At 38.3% G+C, this 16,063-nt stretch overlaps 1 protein-coding gene across 1 annotated transcript in view; it reads right to left on the bottom strand.

Annotated features, from left to right (window-relative positions):
• The window catches only part of CAMKK1 (calcium/calmodulin dependent protein kinase kinase 1), an 882,751-nt gene that overhangs the window by 711,301 nt on the left and 155,387 nt on the right, over positions 1-16,063 (bottom strand). The window contains exon 2 of the mRNA XM_053707509.1: positions 3,097-3,175. The gene's annotated coding sequence lies outside the window, so the exon portion shown is untranslated. The remainder of the gene's footprint in view (positions 1-3,096; positions 3,176-16,063) is intronic.

Below are 16,063 nucleotides of genomic sequence, written 5' to 3'. Positions count from 1 at the left end.
AGCCCCCAGAACCTTTAAGAAAATTCTGGGAGCTGTGGCAAGGCCAAGCAGAAGAGCCACAAACTGAAAATATTTGTCTAGAAATGCGAATCTCAGGAACTTGTGATGATCCCTGTGGATGAGAACATGAAGATACGTATCCTTCAGATCTATGGTCGTCATGAACTAACCATCTTGGATCAAAGGAGGAATGGAAAAATGGTTTCCATTTTGATGGACGGTACTCTGAGAAACTTGTTGAGACACTTTAGGTCTAAAATGGGTTGAAAAGTTCCCTATTTTTTGGGAACCACAAATAGATTTGAATAGAATCCTAGACCCTGTTTCCTTACTGGAACAGGAACAATTACTCCCAGGGAGGAAAGATCGTGAATGCAGTTCAAGAATGCCCCTCTCTTTACCTGATCTGCAGATAACCTTGAGAGGTGAAATCTGCCCTAGGGAGGAAGAGATTTGAATTATATTTTATAACCCTGAGATACTATGTACACAGCCCAAGGATCTGGGAAATCTCATATACCGGCTTGACAAAATAGCGAAAGTCTGTCCCTCAATTGAGCCGGTCCCGGACCGGGGGCAGACCCTTCATGCTGACTTATGCTCAGCTGAAGGTTTCTTTGATTGCTTCCCCTTGTTCCAAGACTGATTGGGCTTCCAATAAGACTTAGATTGCTCCTGTTTGTAAAAGAAAAACTTTTGACCTTTGAAGTTACAAAAGGAATGAAAGTCTAATCTTCTTTTCTTGCGGTAGAAAAGACCATTTTCCACCCGTAAAATCAGAAATTATTTCTGCCAGGCCAGGTCCAAATAAGGTCTTTCCCTTGTAAGGGAGCGCCAAAAGCTTAGACTTGGAAGTAACATCAGCTGACCAAGATTTTAGACACAAGGTCCTGCGGGCTAGAACAGAGAAGCCTGACAACTTGACCCCCAATCTAATAACTTGCATGTTTGCATCATAAATAAAGGAATTGGTTGGTTTGAGAGCCTTAATCCTATCTTGAATCTCCTCCAACGGAGTCTCTTCTAAAATAGATTTAGACAAAGCATCACACCAATAAGATGCTGCACTTGCTACTGTGGGAATACAGACTGCAGGTTGCCATTGAAGACCCTGCTGAACATACATCTTTTTTAAATAAGCCTCATAGTATCTGTTAAGTTTACTAGATTTTTTAGGATTGAGACCTCGACAGGAGAGTCAGAGTAGCCAATACATCCTTTAACAATACACGAAGGTCTTCAAGCTTAAACCTAAAGCTTACTTCTTCAGCATCAGGCAAAAGGAATTATACTGTCAGAATATGATATCTCACCCTCAGAAGCCACCGAGGAAACCTCCTCCTGAGAGTTATGTGGGAAGGCAAACTTTGAAGCAGCAGCAAGGACAGAAACCTTACTATCTGAAATATGCTTAGTTTTCCTCTTGCGTTTCCCCAACATAGGAAAAGCAAATAATGCCGCAGATACCGCCTAATATACCTGAGCAGCAATATCTGCAGGCAAATAAACTCCACCAGGAGGCTGAGAGAAACTGCAGGGCACTGCATGTGACGCCATAGAGGCATGGGACATTTGAGGAGAAAGATGTTGCATTGCCTGAACAGCATCATCCTAAGAGACATTAGGCTCAGAAACAAAAAGTTTATCTTTACTTTTTAAAGTTCTGTCTAAACAGGAGGAACAAAATTGCATGGGTAAAAAAATTTGGGCCTCAAGACACAACAAACATTTATCACACTCCTGCTCCATGATCTAAGCTTAAGGATTTCCCAAAGAAAAAAGCAAATAAAACCTTTTTTTTTCCTTTCAAAGTACTATCACTTTAAATGTTATACTCACACTGATGTGCTCAATATGACACAACCCCAATGAAGGCCCTCTACACCTCAGCAAACTTAGGGGTCCTACCTGCCCCCCGGTTGGAGAAAAACAGCTTGCCAAATAACCTTGCCGGTCTCCTAAACATAACCAGCATCGCTGATGCCGCTCTGAACACTGAGAGTGGAAGAGATAGTGAATCATGTGACCGGCTTGCTTAACAGAGCGCAAAGTGAAAGTGCGCGAACACAGAAGTGGCAAAAACACCAACAGGAAGCTAAGATGCGAATCTCTGCAAACCGAGCCCTCTTAAAGTCAAACTGTGACCATAGCTTTAACACTGCTCCAAGAGCAAACATAAACAAAAAAAATAAAGACCCATAAAACCAAGCAAAAGGGACCTTTAACACACAGCAAAATAAACTGAGCCACAAATAAAAAGAAAAAGTTAACCCTTTCCTATCCATAAAGGAAGGTTAACCTTAAGTCTCACACATACATATCCTGTGCCTGCACACTGCCAAAATAAAAACCCTACTAAGGGTTTAATGCGTCCTAAAACAATAATGCATATTTTTTTTTTTTTTAAATATAAGTGCAAAACTCCAAACCTAGAAGACAAAAATACTTCCTTGCGCATCCTGCTGGCCGGCAGGTAGACAGCATACTAGGCATAAAAGGACACATACTCCTTACAGAGACCTGTAAAAAAAGAAAGAACAGAGTAACTAACTCTAGCTTTCTATATCATGGGCAGCAAATATGTTATAAAACCAAGCAAACACTAGCTCACAACTTTCTAACTGCTTTAAATCCACCACTACTCTACTGCAGAGATTGACATGGCCTACAGCTATACCCAAAAATCTTGCTTGTAGCGAAAATAAATCTTTTTTTTTTCTTCAGACACCAAACTTCATCATTGACAGAGGCAAAGAGAATGACTGGGGATTATGGGTAGGGAGTGACATTTATCAGCTTTTCTGTGCTGCTCTTTGCCTCCTCCTGCTGGCCTGGAGTGATATTCCCACTAGTAATTGAATGACATTGTGGACTCTCCATATCTAAGAAAGAAATTATAGTAACAGGCCCTCTCATTAGTATCATTTGCTTGGATTGAGCTGTGATGCTTCCTTTTAATTAATGTTGATTGTAAAATAGCATTCTGGGGATTTTGGATCTCTTTAAAATGTCTTCTGCATCTATATTACACAGTACATCTTTATGAAGATGCATTCAGAAAATTCTGTTGTAATTCACTTTCAGACCAGTACTTACATTTTAGTTCTGCTAATTGCACTGTGAATCCGAAGGGCAGTTCAAACCACTGTGCACATAAACTGCCTGCACCAGTCGCCTGCAAGGATATAATAAGGGAAAAAATTATTTAGTTAACATAGCAACATTTTAACAAGATATGGCACATAATTATTACTGTTATCACTTCAGTGAGGTTTGTATCTCCCCTATTATGGACTACAATATTAGGAACTTGCTCTCCAAGACATACAAAAATAATTATCGCAAAGCAAAAATTAGTTCCTTTTGGTTCACAAAATAGGAAAAACACATAGTTCACCCGTAAGTTTGTAGTAGTGCACACAATTAATTTGTAAGCTTTAGCCTGCATTATATAATTTATTTATGCCTTTATAATACTGAGCGTATCTGCCAACTATAGATATGCAAAGCTGGCAATATCTGCTATGGTACATAGTCATAATACACAAGTTAACTTGTAGAAACCAATTTTGGGCTAGATTGCGAGTGGCACGCTGTTGCGTGCAAGCAAAAAAAGGGTTTAGTGCAGCTGTTTGTACGTGTCGGGTTTTTCCGCTTGTATTACAAATTGAAAGTAAAAGTGATCGCTTGAGCGTAATTGAAGTTAATGTGCGTCAAGTTAGCACAACCTCAGAGCTCTGGTTAACTATTTTGCAAAACAAAAAAGTCTCACAAAACACGTCAAAAATACATTACAAAGTACACTTACACTCATAATAACACCATCTAATAAAAATTATTAAAAAAAATATTGCACAAAAAAGTTATAAGGGCTCAAAGATACAATGTCTCAGGTGTCAGGAAAAAAAGGCAGGCAAAGGGCTTAACATAGACATCAGTGGCATATTTAGGTTTTTGTGCTGCCTTAAGCACTCAAAATTCTGCTGCCCCCCCAGGTTTTAGACCTTTTTGGCCGTAATATTTTTTGCTCAGTGAGCAGCGTTTTTTTTTTACAGCATTTACAAAGTAAATAAATATTCACCATGGCTTGCAAAACACTTGCATACACACATACATAGGCACACACACATAAACACACACAAATATAGTCACAGACACATACAAACTGTCACACACACACACACATATATATATATATATATATATATATATATATATACACACACACACACACACATACTACATACATACACACACACACATATACATATACACACATACATAGGCACACACACATAAACACACACAAATATAGTCACAGACACATACAAACTGTCACACACACACATATATATATATATACACACACACACTACATACATACACACACACATATACATATATATATATATATATATATATATATATATATATATATATATATATACACACACACATATATATATACAGGGAGTGCAGAATTATTAGGCAAGTTGTATTTTTGAGGATTAATTTTATTATTGAACAACAACCATGTTCTCAATGAACCCAAAAAACTCATTAATATCAAAGCAGAATAGTTTTGGAAGTAGTTTTTAGTTTGTTTTTAGTTATAGCTATTTTAGGGGGATATCTGTGTGTGCAGGTGACTATTACTGTGCATAATTATTAGGCAACTTAACAAAAAACAAATATATACCCATTTAAATTATTTATTTTTACCAGTGAAACCAATATAACATCTCAACATTCACAAATATACATTTCTGACATTCAAAAACAAAACAAAAACAAATCAGTGACCAATATAGCCACCTTTCTTTGCAAGGACAATCAAAAGCCTGCCATCCATGGATTCTGTCAGTGTTTTGATCTGTTCACCATCAACATTGCGTGCAGCAGCAACCATAGCCTCCCAGACACTGTTCAGAGAGGTGTACTGTTTTCCCTCCTTGCAAATCTCACATTTGATGATGGACCACAGGTTCTCAATGGGGTTCAGATCAGGTGAACAAGGAGGCCATGTCATTAGATTTTCTTCTTTTATACCCTTTCTTGCCAGCCACGCTGTGGAGTACTTGGACGCGTGTGATGGAGCATTGTCCTGCATGAAAATCATGTTTTTCTTGAAGGATGCAGACTTCTTCCTGTACCACTGCTTGAAGAAGGTGTCTTCCAGAAACTGGCAGTAGGACTGGGAGTTGAGCTTGACTCCATCCTCAACCCGAAAAGGCCCCACAAGCTCATCTTTGATGATACCAGCCCAAACCAGTACTCCACCTCCACCTTGCTGGCGTCTGAGTCGGACTGGAGCTCTCTGCCCTTTACCAATCCAGCCACGGGCCCATCCATCTGGCCTATCAAGACACACTCTCATTTCATCAGTCCATAAAACCTTAGAAAAATCAGTCTTGAGATATTTCTTGGCCCAGTCTTGACGTTTCAGTTTGTGTGTCTTGTTCAGTGGTGGTCGTCTTTCAGCCTTTCTTACCTTGGCCATGTCTCTGAGTATTGCACACCTTGTGCTTTTGGGCACTCCAGTGATGTTGCAGCTCTAAAATATGGCCAAACTGGTGGCAAGTGGCATCTTGGCAGCTGCACGCTTGACTTTTCTCAGTTCATGGGCAGTTATTTTGCGCCTTGGTTTTTCCACACGCTTCTTGCGACCCTGTTGACTATTTTGAATGAAACGCTTGATTGTTCGATGATCACGCTTCAGAAGCTTTGCAATTTTAAGAGTGCTGCATCCCTCTGCAAAATATCTCACTATTTTTTACTTTTCTGAGCCTGTCAAGTCCTTCTTTTGACCCATTTTGCCAAAGGAAAGGAAGTTGCCTAATAATTATGCACACCTGATATAGGGTGTTGATGTCATTAGACCACACCCCTTCTCATTACAGAGATGCACATCACCTAATATGCTTAATTGGTAGTAGGCTTTTGAGCCCATACAGCTTGGAGTAAGACAACATGCATAAAGAGGATGATGTGGTCAAAATACTCATTTGCCTAATAATTCTGCACTCCCTGTATATATATATGTATACACATACACACACACACACACACACACACACACACACAGACATTCACAGACACACTTACACACATCTGTCTATTGCTGCAATATATATATATATAAACCCAAACTCGGATTTCTTGAAACAATACTTCCCCAAACACAATAATGAGTGCTGAAAGTCAACAGAACTAAACTAAAGGCAATAGCAAGCTAAATAAATGAAAGGTTCAGATTTACCTCAACAATAAGCACCATAGGTACTCTTTTATTATACCACCCCTAGAATGTAAGCTTCTTGGGCAAAACCTCCCATTATATACTTGTATAATACTTCTAAAATAACTGTAAGCTTCTTATAAATATAGCCTCAAAAAAGTGCTGTCCCCCTCTAATCTACTGCACTAGGTAAGTACCTTGTTTTCTTAAACCAAAATACACCCCTGTTAGACATACATACATATACATGTCTAAAGATGTATATATATATATAATATACACACATACACACAACCCCAATTCCGAAAAAGTTGGGACAGTATGGAAAATGTGAACAACTAAAAAAAAGAGAGTCATTTGAAAATTTAATTCACTGTGTACTATATTGAAAACACTTTGGCCTAGATTTGGAGTTTGGCGTTAGCCGTGAAAACCAGCGTTAGAGGCTCCTAATGCTGGTTTTAGGCTAACTCCGGTATTTGGAGGCACTCAAAAAAGGGTCTAACGCTCACTTTTCAGCTGCGACTTTTCCATACCGCAGATCCCCTTACGTAAATTGCGTATCCTATCTTTTCAATGGGATTTTTCTAACTCCGGTATTTAGAGTCGTGTCTGAAGTGAGCGTTAGAAATCTAACGACAAAACTCCAGCCGCAGAAAAAAGTCAGTAGTTAAGAGCTTTCTGGGCTAACGCCGGTTTATTAAGCTCCTGACTACTGTACTCTAAAGTACACTAACACCCATAAACTACCTATGTACCCCTAAACCGAGGTCCCCCCACATCGCCACCACTCGATTACATTTTTTAACCCCTAATCTGCCGACCGCCACCTACGTTATACTTATGTACCCCTAATCTGCTGCCCCTAACACCGCCGACCCCTGAATTATATTTATTAACCCCTAATCTGCCCCCCACAACGTCGCCGCCAGCTACCTACAATAATTAACCCCTAATCTGCCGACCGCAAAGCGCCGCCACCTACATTATAGCTATGTACCCCTAATCTGCTGCCCCTAACACCGCCGACCCCTATATTATATTTATTAACCCCTAATCTGCCCCCCTCAACGTCGCCTCCACCTGCCCACACTTATTAACCCCTAATCTGCCGAGCGGACCGCACCGCTACTATAATAAAGTTATTAACCCCTAATCCGCCTCACTCCCGCCTCAATAACCCTATAATAAATAGTATTAACCCCTAATCTGCCCTCCCTAACATCACCGACACCTAACTTCAATTATTAACCCCTAATCTGCCGACCGGAGATCACTGCTATTCTAATAAATGTATTAACCCCTAAAGCTAAGTCTAACCCTAACACTAACACCCCCCTAAATTAAATATAATTTTTATCTAACGAAATTAATTAACTCTTATTAAATAAATTATTCCTATTTAAAGCTAAATACTTACCTGTAAAATAAACCCTAATATAGCTACAATATAAATTATAATTACATTGTAGCTATTTTAGGATTAATATTTATTTTACAGGCAACTTTGTAATTATTTTAACCAGGTACAATAGCTATTAAATAGTTAAGAACTATTTAATAGTTACCTAGTTAAAATAATTACAAAATTACCTGTAAAATAAATCCTAACCTAAGTTACAATTAAACCTAACACTATACTATCATTAAATTAATTAAATAAAATACCTACAATTACCTACAATTAAACCTAACACTACACTATCAATACATTAATTAAATACAATATCTACAAATAACTACAATGAAATAAACTAACTAAAGTACAAAAAATAAAAAAGAACTAAGTTACAAAAAATAAAAAAATATTTACAAACATAAGAAAAATATTACAACAATTTTAAACTAATTACACCTACTCTAAGCCCCCTAATAAAATAACAAAGCCCCCCAAAATAAAAAATGCCCTACCCTATTCTAAATTACTAAAGTTAAAAGCTCTTTTACCTTACCAGCCCTGAACAGGGCCCTTTGCGGGGCATGCCTAGGCTGACCATATTGCCGCTTTAAAAAGGGACACATATGAAAAATACATATGTCAGGGCTGTTTTCAGGGCTGTTTAAAGAAATGTTTTGTATAAGAACCCTGACATATGTATTTTTCATATGTGTTCCTTCTTAAAGCGGCAATATGGTCAGCCTAGGCATGCCCCAAAAAGTTCAGCTCTTTTGCCTGTAAAAAAAAACATACAATACCCCCCCAAACATTACAACCCACCACCCACATACCCCTAATCTAACCCAAACCCCCCTTAAATAAACCTAATACTAAGCCCCTGAAGATCTTCCTACCTTGTCTTCACCATACCAGGTTCACCGATCGGTCCAGAAGAGCTCCTCCGATGTCCTGATCCAAGCCCAAGCGGGGGGCTGAAGATGTCCATGATCCGGTAGAAGTCTTCATCCAAGCGGGGCAGAAGAGGTCTTCCATCCGATTGAAGACTTCAATCGGATGGAAGACCTCTTCTGCCCCGCTTGGATGAAGTCTTCATCCAGGCGGCATCTTCTATCGACATCCATCTGGAGCGGAGCGGCAGCATCCTGAAGACCTCCAACGCGGAACATCCATCCTGGCCGACGACTGAACGACGAATGACGGTTCCTTTAAATGACGTCATCCAAGATGGCGTCCCTCGAATTCCGATTGGCTGATAGGATTCTATCAGCCAATCATAATTAAGGTAGGAATATTCTGATTGGCTGATGGAATCAGCCAATCAGAATCAAGTTCAATCTGATTGGCTGATCCAATCAGCCAATCAGATTGAGCTCGCATTCTATTGGCTGTTCCGATCAGCCAATAGAATGCGAGCTCAATCTGATTGGCTGATCGGATCAGCCAATCAGAATATTCCTACCTTAATTCCGATTGGCTGATAGGAGGAGCTCTTCTGGACCGATCGGTGAACCTAGTATGGTGAAGACAAGGTAGGAAGATCTTCAAGGGCTTAGTGTTAGGTTTATTTAAGGGGGGTTTGGGTTAGATTAGGGGTATGTGGGTGGTGGGTTGTAATGTTGGGGGGGGGGTATTGTATGTTTTTTTTTTACAGGCAAAAGAGCTGAACTTCTTGGGGCATGCCCCGCAAAGGGCCCTGTTCAGGGCTGGTAAGGTAAAAGAGCTTTTAACTTTAGTAATTTACAATAGGGTAGGGCATTTTTTATTTTGGGGGGCTTTGTTATTTTATTAGGGGGCTTAGAGTAGGTGTAATTAGTTTAAAATTGTTGTAATATTTTTCTTATGTTTGTAAATATTTTTTTATTTTTTGTAACTTAGTTCTTTTTTATTTTTTGTACTATAGTTAGTTTATTTCATTGTAGTTATTTGTAGACATTGTATTTAATTAATGTATTGATAGTGTAGTGTTAGGTTTAATTGTAGGTAATTGTAGGTATTTTATTTAATTAATTTAATGATAGTATAGTGTTAGGTTTAATTGTAACTTAGGTTAGGATTTATATTACAGGTAATTTTGTTATTATTTTAGCTAGGTAACTATTAAATAGTTCTTAACTATTTAATAGCTATTGTACCTGGTTAAAATAATTACAAAGTTGCCTGTAAAATAAATATTAATACTAAAATAGCTACAAAGTAATTATAATTTATATTGTAGCTATATTAGGATTTATTTTACAGGTAAGTATTTAGCTTTAAATAGGAATAATTTATTTAATAAGAGTTAATTTATTTTGTTAGATTCAAATTATATTTAACTTAGGGGGGTGTTAGTGTTAGGGTTAGACTTAGCTTTAGGGGTTAATACATTTATTAGAATAGCGGTGAGCTCCGGTCAGCAGATTAGGGGTTAATGTTTGAAGTTAGGTGTCAGCGATGTTAGGGAGGGCAGATTAGGGGTTAATACTATTTATTATAGGGTTAGTGAGGCAGATTAGGGGTTAATAACTTTATTATAGTAGCGGTGCGGTCCGCTCGGCAGATTAGGGGTTAATAAGTGTAGGCGACGTTGTGGGAGGCAGATTAGGGGTTAATAAATATAATATAGGGGTCGGCGGTGTTAGGGGCAGCAGATTAGGGGTACATAAGGATAATGTAAGTAGCGGCGGTTTACGGAGCGGCAGATTAGGGGTTAAAAATAATATGCAGGGGTCAGCGATAGCGGGGGCGGCAGATTAGGGGTTAATAAATGTAAGGTTAGGTGTGTTTAGACTCGGGGTACATGTTAGAGTGTTAGGTGCAGACGTAGGAAGTGTTTACGCATAGCAAACAATGGGGCTGCGTTAGGAGCTGAACGCAGCTTTTTTGCAGGTGTTAGTTTTTTTTTTTCAGCTTAAACAGCCCCATTGTTTCCTATGGGGGAATCGTGCACGAGCACGTTTTTGAGGCTGGCCGCGTCCGTAAGCAACTCTGGTATCGAGAGTTGAAGCTGCGTTAAATATGCTCTACGCTCCTTTTTTGGAGCCTAACACAGCCTTTATGTGGACTATCAATACCAGAGTTATTTTTATGGTGCGGCCAGAAAAAAGCCGGCGTTAGCTATGCGGGTCCTTACCGACAAAACTCTAAATCTAGCCGATTATTAGCACATTATTTGATGTTTTACTTTGTGAATTTAATGTATTTTTTAAAATAGACACTCATTTCAAATCTGATGACTGCAACAGACTCCAAAAAAGTTGGGACAGTTGACTGTTTACCACTGTGTAACATCACCTTTTCTTTTACTAACACTTATTAAGCGTTTAGGCACTGAAGACACCAGTTGGTTAAGTTTAGCAAGGAGAATTTTCCCCATTCATAGATTATGCATGTCTTCAGCTGTGCAACTGTACGGGGCCTTCGTTGCCTTATTTTGTGCATCATAATGTGCAACACATTCTCAAATCGGAGACAGGCCAGGACTGCAGCAGGCCATGCTAGCACCCACACTCTCTCCCATGCACTTGTAATCCGGGCAGAATGTGGTTTGGCGTTGTCCTGCTGGAAAATACAGGGACGTCCCTGGAAAAGATGACGTCTGGATGGCAGCATATGTTGCTCCAAAATGTAAACAAATCTTTCTTCATTAATGGTGCCCTCACAGATGTGCAAGTTACGGACCACAAAACATGATTCCACTGTGCTACTTTCCATCTCAGATGAGACCCTGCCCAGAGAAGTCGGCGACACTTCTGGACAGTGTTGATGTATGGTTTCTGCTTTGCATAGTAAAGTCTTAACTTGCATATGTGGATGCAGCGACAAATGGTGTTGACTGACAAAGGTTTACCAAAGTATTCCCGAGCTCATGTCAGGATATCCATTACAGACTCATAACAGTTTTTGAGACAGTGACGTCTGAGGGATTGGAGATCTTGAGCATTCAGAAGTGGTTTTTGGCCTTGCCTTTTTACTCACTGAGATTTGACCTGATTTCTTGAATCTTTTAATTATATTGTGCACTGTAGAAGGTGAAATGCCCCAAATCCTACCGATTTGTCTTTGGGGAATGTTGTTCTCAAAGTGTTGGATTATTCGCTGACACATTTGTTGGCAGATTGACAAGTCTCGACCCATCCTTGCTCTTGAAGGACTAGGCTTTTTTTGGAGGCTCGTTATATACTATGATTATATGATTGCCTCACCTGTTTCACATCAACTTCTTTTTTCAACTTGTCACATCACTATTAGTCCTAAATTGCCCCTGTCGTAACTTTTTTGGAACGTGTTGCAGTCACCATATCAAATAATGTGTTAATAATGAATTTTCAAATGACTTTGTTTAATTTTTTGCATTTTCCTAACTGTCCCAACTTTTTCGGAAATTGGGGTTATATATATATATATATATATATATATATATATATATACACATACACACACACACATATATATATACACATACAGGTGGCCCTCGGTTTACGCCGGTTCAATTTGCTCCGTTTCAGAATAACAACCTTTTTTTTCAGTCATGGGACTGCTATTGAAATGCATTAAAAATCAGTGCACTAATTAAAATAGCCAGTAGGTGGAGCTGTCTGTGTTTCAGCAAAGTTAAACTAGTTTAACAGCCTGAAATTGATCTGTTTACTCAGATCAGACAAAACCTATAGAGCAAGATCTTGCAGCCACTTCCCTATTATCTTCCTGTCCAGCAGCTTGAGGTGAGGGTGCCTAACTTCCTATTAATCACTGCAGATTGATATGCATACAAAAGGTGCAGAACCAATATTATCTAACATGCTAACAATGCAGAGAACTGTTTGCAAAAAAATGCAAGTTAAAAAAATGTTTGTATCATCATCAAACTAAGTTTAATGAACAAAATCTATTGTGTAATTATTTTATTAGGTGATGTTTAGCACATTTTTTGTTCATTAAACTTAGTTTGATGATGATACAATCTAAATTATTAGGTTTATAATGCTGTTTAGCATTTAAAGTCTTCATTTCAAACCTTTAAAAATAATGTATTAGGTGTTACTTATGACAATTTTGAGAGGGGCCTGGAACCTAACTCCCTCACTTCCCATTGACTTAAATTATAAACTGGGTTTGAATTTACAAACCTAACCCCGGCGTAAACTGAGGGCTACCTGTATATATTTATTATATATATATATATATATATATATATATACACATACACACACACACACACACACACACACACACACACACAACTAACTATAAGAAAGAGTTTGGAACATGTAAATTAATGAACCATATGAAAGATAGGGAATCAAGCACTCTTCTGCTTGATTCCCTCTTTCATATCGTTCATTAATTTACATGTTCCAAACTCTTTCTTATAGTTGTGTATGTAATTTGTTATAGGGTCTGCACCACTTAATTAATTATTTATGTCAATGCCAGTTAATTGGTATTGGATTACACATTTATATTGACCATTTGTCCTGTACCCTTTTTGTTTTTGTTATATATATATATATATATATATATATATATATATATATATATATATATATATATATATATATATATATATATGTGTGTGTGTGTGTGTGTGTTTATACTGTATGTGTGTACAAATGTATTTATTTGTGTATTTACAGACATATATACAATGTTCTGCACATAGCAGAATACGTTCTATGCATTTATAAATAGATATTCCTATATATATCTGCACCTATATATAATCATGTATATATATATATATATATATATATATATATACACATACATACATACATTACACAGTAAACAACAAAAGTGAGTACACCCCTCACATTTTTGTAAATATTTTATTATATCTTTTCATGTGATAACACTGAAGAAATGACACTTTGCTAAACCGTTGGCAACAAAAGTGAGTACACCCCTAAGTGGAAATGTCCAAATTGGGCCCAAAGTGTCAATATTTTGTGTGGCCACAATTATTTTCTAGCACTGCCTTAACCCTCTTGGGCATGGAGTTCACCAGAGCTTCACAATTTGCCACTGAAGTCCTCTTCCACTCCTCCAGGGTGACATCACGGAGCTGGTGGATGATAGAGACCTTGGGCTCCCCCACCTTCCGTTTGAGGATGCCCCACAGATGCTCAATAAGGTATATATATGGAAAACTGGAACAGAACTCACTGGTCTTGACAAATACTGGATTTATTCAGTGACGTTTCGGGAAGTACACCCCTTCATCAGACCTCTCAAGACCAGTGAGTACTGTTTCCTGTTTTCCATAGATTGAACCCTACTCTAGCACCCTGGCATTGGAATTGAACTGTTTGTGATAGTGCACCTGCCACATTTTGCTGTATATATATATATATATATATATATATCTTATATTATAAAAGGACAGGTAGGTTTGTCCGATGTGTAGTAGAGACTGCAGCGCGAGACAAACATACCTGGCCATAAAGACATGAGGATCAGTGTGTGACTGCTACATGGTCATGCGCATTAGAGACTGCGTGAGACAGGCCTTAACCTCTCTGCTGCAATCTCGCTAAAAGTAGCGGGTGGGACCACTGCACTACAGGAAAAAAAATTGAGAGCGGCAGGGAAAGGAGGGACGGAGTGAGAGGGGATCCAAGTGGATGGGAATTTTGGCTTGTGTGCATGGGCTTTAGGACTAATATATATATATATATATATAATATATATTGTACCAAAATACCAGCATGAATAAATAGAACATATTCTTCCATATGAAGAACATTGGAATGTGAAATATTTATATTTTCATGTCGGGTTAGTGAACTTGAGAATATGTGATCGGGTTTACACGCAAGTACGTTTTTTGTTTTTTTTACTCTATGGGGATTAGCTTATCATATTCGCAATATTCTAAGTTCGGCTAACAGTTTACTTTCAATTTGTAATACGAGCGCAACCCGACAGGCACAAAAATTGTACTTCCATCACAGTTAAGTCTTAAGCATGATCGTTAAATTGCTTTCCACTTGTAATCTGACCCTTTATGTATTGAAATTACAATTGAGGAATAACAAAAAACATGTAAATCCGGATTTATATAAATGGATTTCAAAAGATAAAAACAGATGAAACAGCAAACTACTACTTCCTGTGTGGCATTACCACCAACACTTCTACACAGAATGGAAGATTGGTCAGGTGAAGATAAGAACTAGACTGTGGATATAAAAATTAGAATAAGATGTATTAATATTTATCTATTATCCTTCTATTCTTCAGTCAACCAAAAAGTTGAAACACCTGTAATGTCATGTTTGCCAAATACATGTTGTCCATCATCCTGCCACATACCCAACACTGAACAGATTTGCTGAAGATTACACTGAATCATTTAAAGTAGTGAGTACAACTCAATTGCAAAGATAAGTATTTCTTGCAAGTGACAGGAGTGAGCCCTTATGAAGATGAAATGGAGACTGGGATAAAAATCCCACAATGTAGATGTAATGCTAGAGGTTCACATAGTTTTATGTATATACCAGTCACTCCAGAAAAGGGACTATCTAATTCAAACATGTCCTAGAACAGGGATGGGGAACCTTGGCACTCCCAATATTTCAGAACTACACTACCCATGATGTTTAGGCACTCTGAAGTCCATCATGGGAAATGTAGACCTGAAACATCGGGAGGGCCAAGGTTCCCCATCCCTGTCTAAGAATAACCATAAAGGCTAACATCTAAGTATATTCAGTCCTAAACTCAGGTGGTGCATTAGTTATTCTGTCAATCTATTTGACACACCTGTACTCAGGTAAGGATATTGTCAAATCATGTCATTACCAGAAAACTGAAATGGGACCCACTGTTCTAAGAAAATTATCGGATTACAGCACAGGGCCCGTGCAATAGCATTCAAACACCACACCTTCTCAAAACAGTCAGCACTGGCTTGTATGACACAAATTAACTCTTCAATACACATCACCACCTCCAGCAATCTGATAACCCTGGTCAAAAAGTATGATCTTCCTGGAGTCATTCTGAAGTAAATTGATGACTCCAGACTAGTCATCAGAAACCATCCTGAAATATGCCCACAGGCCAAAATATTTAAATGAGATGGCTCTACAGCAGTGGTCTCAAAGTACCAGCCCTGGAGCCATATGCAGCCCTTAAAATAGTTTAATATGGCCCTCTCTTGTTTATTAGGTAAATGGGTGTAACAAGTTGATGTCCTATATAGGCACTCACAAGATAATTATAAAGACAAGCATGCATTGTCCAGTGTAGACTCCCATTATGCACTGCTTAGATAAATGTCACTTTTTATTCAGTTCCAGAATGATCACTTCACTTGGCACTCACAAGATAAATATACACAGGGTGAACCTGCAGTCAGCATTTATCAAGCAGCTGCTACCCTACCCTGTTCGGATTGCTGCCCGCCAGAAGAGAGCTCAGGCAGACAGGGGCAAATATGT

This window comes from Bombina bombina, chromosome 3 (assembly GCF_027579735.1).
Source record: "Bombina bombina isolate aBomBom1 chromosome 3, aBomBom1.pri, whole genome shotgun sequence".
Taxonomy (NCBI): Eukaryota; Metazoa; Chordata; class Amphibia; order Anura; family Bombinatoridae; genus Bombina; species Bombina bombina.
This window is presented reverse-complemented; position numbering and strand designations above follow the sequence as displayed.